Source organism: Octopus bimaculoides, chromosome 1 (assembly GCF_046866305.1).
Source record: "Octopus bimaculoides isolate indiv1 chromosome 1, ASM4686630v1, whole genome shotgun sequence".
Taxonomy (NCBI): domain Eukaryota; kingdom Metazoa; phylum Mollusca; class Cephalopoda; order Octopoda; family Octopodidae; genus Octopus; species Octopus bimaculoides.
In genome coordinates this window covers 27,915,054-27,920,686 of record NC_142928.1, presented here as the reverse complement: position 1 = coordinate 27,920,686, position 5,633 = coordinate 27,915,054, and the positions used below count along the sequence as shown (strand labels likewise).

The 5,633-nt window shown below is 39.9% G+C and overlaps 1 long non-coding RNA gene across 1 annotated transcript; it reads left to right on the top strand.

Moving 5' to 3' along the window:
- Positions 1-2,041: 2,041 nt before the first annotated feature.
- Positions 2,042-4,494, top strand: LOC149137517 (uncharacterized). The gene is made up of 2 exons (XR_016238418.1): positions 2,042-2,238; positions 3,481-4,494. It is a non-coding gene; the product is annotated as an uncharacterized LOC149137517 (long non-coding RNA).
- Positions 4,495-5,633: the final 1,139 nt, after the last annotated feature.

Below are 5,633 nucleotides of genomic sequence, written 5' to 3'. Positions count from 1 at the left end.
TCATTATTTTGATATATCATTCGTCGTTAGTATTGTTATTTTGATAATCATTTGCGTATTTCTGTGTGTGAGTGTGGAGGTGTCTGTGTGTCGGTGCTACTTGTTTGTTTGTTTTTACTTATTTACTTAATTGCTGGAGAAGTGAAATGATAACCACCTGTTGCAAACATGAAATTAAATTGGAGTAATTAAAGTAAGCAGTGTATATTTCTTTATTAATGACAATTACATGCCACTGCCACCATTTCCACCACTACCACAACCATCACCATCACCACCATCACCACCTCCTTCTTCAACAACAACAACAACAACAGTTGCAATAGAAACAAAAGCGAAAATAGCAACATCGATCATAACGATAATGGCTTCTTTTATTCGCCACAGGGGAGTCGAGTGAAGGCGACTTTACTAAGTCAGTTTATACAAAATGCGTTGGGTTATATAAACATCGAATAAGTGGTACAATCCACCTAGTTAAATTGTTTACATAGTATACATAAAGTGATGAGGGTGGTACTGTCATTCTCCGATCTATCGGATCATGTTTAGAGTAGAACACTTTAATCCGATATTTTATTTTATTTGAGGAGAGCAACTCCGTTTATTCTCTCATCATTTCCAAATGAAACTTGAAACAATGGTAAAATATCTGTCTTTATTTCTTTCAGTCTAATCTAGCACTCATCTTCTTTCGTCATAGCCACCAGAAGAAAACTGCTTGTTCATTTCGGGTAAAAGAGGTAGGAGCAGTGAAATTCACAAGGAATGTAGGTGATAGTCGGAGCTATTCTAAAGGTGTTTGCAGTTATTTGATACAATTCCACAAGTTAGTACTACCCGTACACACAAGGAGTACATATAATGCAAATTTATCCTACAGAACGCATCTCGGATAAACCCAGAGGATGTCTTTGACGTGCGTGTAGAATTAATTTATCTGGAACCGGTAATGCACCCCGCTATTATTCAGAGTATTGAGAGACGAAGAATTTCCGGAAGTTAACTATGGACCGGGCCCAAACCTCCGAAACAGACCAAAGGTCAAGAGCTTTCCCAATAAAGTCTTTACTTCACACCACCACTAGACCTCTATAAAATGCTAACTTGGTTGTTCCATCGACCATATTGCCTTATTGGTTGAGGTATATGAGCACTTGGCCACATTCCAGACACCAGGTTTCCAGTTGGGGGTTTGACTTGATGCAGGATTGTAGCTCTGTCAAAAAAGACGATCAATAAGAAGTCTAAACATGAAAACACAGATCCTTTGTTGACTGTCTAGGAATCTCTGCTGAAGCCGCAATATCATTGGATACTTGCGTGTCATCAACATATCATGCTGAGCACTCCGTGTGTTCAGAAGACTGTCTGGTAAGTATAATGCTTTTCTTACACAAGTATAAAAAACAAATCCAGAAGTTTCCAATGCTGTCATATGTGAACTGGGAATAAGACATAAAATAAAGGCATTAAATTATGATAGAGGAGAAATATGCGTTCGTTGCAATAGCTCATCCTTTCAGAGTTGACAGTTTCTTTCAACCCCTGTATGGGTGAGACTCAATACCGTTCGCGTAACGTCATCCCACTTTCTGTCCCCTTAAAGTTCCAAGCTGAACGAAACACCGAGCCCTTTAGTCAGTCTGTCGGATCAATGCTCCACGACTCTGTCTGATATTATAGATTTGCTTTTCCAGGTACCGAGCTGCAAGTTCACTAATTTATCTGAGTTAACTTTTGGTCCTAGAACTGTCTACTATTCCTGTAGAATGGTTCCTATCAACTACTTCTGTGGCGTTTATTATTACCACAAGATTAAATAATATATTATTTCAAAGGAAAATTATCAAGTTGGAAAGGAGGAAAATTGAATGAACGTACGGAAACACAGATACATAATAAACTATTAAAGACAAATTTTAGAAAGAGATAAGGTTATTATTTCAGTATTGGAATAAATTTTCCTGATCTCCAGTAGCAATAGAAATCTGGCGTGAGTTGTCTCGATCTCTGATCAAGAAAATAGGTTATAAACGCTTATTTTCGTAGTCATAGTGATATTACACGTTTCATGGATTGAAAGATGGTAGAATCAAGGTTATTTATTTTAAAACGATATACTCTATTCTGTACAAGTTTGTTGAAGATATCTGCAGAAAGAGAAATATTATACTGTTTGCTGAGAATAAAAGTTAACTGGGGAGTGAGCTATTGAAAAACTATGAAAAGATTACGGTTAGTGGCTGGATAAATTTTCATATTTAAACATGTTCACGTGGAAGTTAGAAAAACAATCATGATAATTTATGTAAGGGCGTGGGTCCGTGTTTCTTTGTGCATTTTGAGCATGACGGCCAACAGATATGGTGGCCTAAACGACCAACTGCATGCAAAGGTTATATATAATCATGACCATTCACTAGACTGATGTAACCAAAGGAACTTTACGTTGAAAGCAGATTAAATATATTCCGGCAGTTAGCAGCGTTTCTCTCTCTCTCTCTCGTCTTTCTCTCTCTCTCGTCTTTCTCTCTCTCTCGTCTTTCTCTCTCTCTCGTCTTTCTCTCTCTCTCGTCTTTCTCTCTCTCTCGTCTTTCTCTCTCTCTCGTCTTTCTCTCTCTCTCGTCTTTCTCTCTCTCTCTCGTCTTTCTCTCTTTCTCTCTCGCCTTTCTCTCTCTCGTCTTTCTCTCTCTCTCTCGTCTTTCTCTCTCTCTCTCGTCTTTCTCTCTCTCTCTCGTCTTTCTCTCTCTCTCGTCTTTCTCTCTCTCTCTCTCTCGTCTTTCTCTCCCTCTCTCTCTCTCGTCTTTATCTCTCTCTCTCGTCTTTATCTCTCTGTCTCTCGTCTTTCTCTCCCTCTCTCTCTCGTCTTTCTTTCTCTCTCTCTCGTCTTTCTCTCTCTCTGTCTCTCTCTCTCTGTCTCTCTCTCTCGTCTTTCTCTCTCTCTCGTCTTTCTCTCTCTCTGTCTCTCTCTCTCTGTTTCTCTCTCTCGTCTTTCTCTCTCTCTCTCTCTCTGTCTCTCTCTCTCGTCTTTCTCTCTCTGTCTCTGTCTGTCTGTCTCTCTCTCTCTCTATCTCTCTCTCTCTCTCTCTCTCATATTGATAACATTATCATCGATATACCTAGCCGCAAGGATACAATTTTTCAGAGTAATATGTATTTAATTATAGCCACTCGTCTACTTGACTGGCATAATTTTTCATAAGAATAATGAAATCAACCTTAATGAAACCAACATCATATCACAGCAGATCTCGCCTGACGCTTTACCGTTTATGCTACTCATTCATACTCCACAAATTATTATTACTATTAGAAATTGTAGTATTTATATAGTATATTGTATTACAATTTTGATCATTTTCGCTGCCGTTGTCCGACTTATTTGTGCTTCCGCCCACTCGTTGAGTTTAAATCTCTTGTCATATAACCAGCCAGATTTAGTTTCTTTTTCTAACTTCACTTCGTTTGCTTTACTAGATTTCGTAAGCAGAGAAACGCCACACCACCCAGCTGGCCCTATTTATTAAACCAACACACGTGACGTGACCGCCGCTCTACATATGTCGCAGCTCTTCAGCATATGCCAAAATATACGGCTTAGTTTGCATCGTCGACGGCATTCTATACAGCTAAGCATTGATATTGAACATTTTCCTTTCTTTTTGCTTTCAACACCTTTTATAATATTCACGCCTTGTCGCACGAAAAAAATACAGACATGCATCCATACAGTCAGCACGTACTATATATACATTCAAACGGCCGAATACAAAATGAATGAATGAATAAATAAATACTTCAGTAAATAAGTATATAATCCATACAATAAATATTCAAAAACTTCCATGGTTACACTCATACACCCACAATCAGACATGAAAACGCGCGCGCACACACATGCACACACACACGCGCACACACGCACACACACATACATACACGTGCAAACACACACGTACAAACACACACACACACACACACACACACAACAATTGTGACTGGTCACTCCAAAATATTCACACATACAAAATGACAGAAACACTGGCATACACAAATACATACATACTCACTATATGTGTGTGTGTGTGTGTGTGTGTGTGTGTGTGTGTGTGTGCGTGTGTGTGCGTGTGTGTGTGTGCGTGTGTGTGCGTGTGTGTATACAGGTGCAGGCGTGGCTGTATGGTAAGAAGCTTGAGTCCGCTGCGTGGCACCTTGGGCAAGTGTCTTCAACTATAGCCACGGGCCGACCAAAGTTTTGTGAGCAGATTTAGTAGCTGGAAACTGAAAGAAGCCCGCCATGTATATATTTATGTGTGTGTGTTTATGTCTGTATTTGTCCTGCGCCATCGCTTGACAACCGATGTTGGTGTGTTTACGTTCCCGTAACTTAGCAGTTCGGCAAACGAGAATGATTGTAGCTGAGTATAACCGTGCATTTAAATTGAAGTAATGATTGCATTTTTCAATTAAATAAAGCCGCTTGAAACGGTCGTACTGCATTACCGCTTGATATCCTGTTGCTTATATATATATATATATATATATATATTGCTTTTTACGTCTTTAACTCATTGGACAGCAGCTGTGTTGGGGCACCACCTTAAAGGACTATAGTTGAAAAAAATCGATCCCGGTATTTATTATTCTTTTTAAATCTGGTTCTTATTAAGTTGGTTCTTTTGCCAAATTTCTAAGGTAAGATGACTTTAAAATATGAAAAAAAATACCGGTTGTCAAGTTGTGCAGAGGGGAGAAAGACACTCACAAGGAGACGCAAATACACGCCCAGAAACACACCTATATATGTGACAGATTGCCACATAGATTGCCACACCCAAATTCAGTCACAACACGTTGTTCGGCCTGGACCTATAGCAGAAGATAGTTGCTCAATGTGCGTGCTGTGCATGTAAACCTAAAACCACATAGTTGGAAGCTTCTTAACCAAGTACCAGGATTACATACACAAGCACACCCACACAAACATATATATATACACACGCATACATACACACACAAACAAAACATGCGCATATACACACACAGACACACGCGCGCACACACACATGCACTATTCTATATCAACAAAGGACAAATCACCGGCCCTATATTCTGAAGAATATGGTTAAAGGTGCTCATTTAAAATTTCCCCTGACCCACTTCACAAAGACTGGGATAAACGAAACATGGTATAATTATTAGTCCTTCTCTACTAATGGTAACACACTTCTCCCATCGCTTTATGCAACTGTGAAGACCTTGTCTGTAGTAGTCGGTAGGTTGCGTCTGCAGCCAACACATTACCGCGGAAATAAGTTCATCATCATTCGAAAAGTGCTTCCCCTTCAAAAAAGACTTCATGAAAGAGGTGGAAGTCAGATGGTGCGAGATCGGGCAAGTAAGGGAGATGAGGAAGGATTTCATAGCCGCAGGCGTGTTCTTTCATCTGGGCAACATGCGCATTGTGAAGTGGCGCGTTGTCTTGGAGGAGACGGTCTCCTTTGGTCAGCATGCCATGCCTCTTCGCTTTTAAGGGTTGCTGCAATTTCTGCAGCAGAGAAGCATAATATCCCCCATTAAGTGTGGTGCCCTTGGCCAGAAAATCCATCATTACTCCGCGCTGGTCCCAA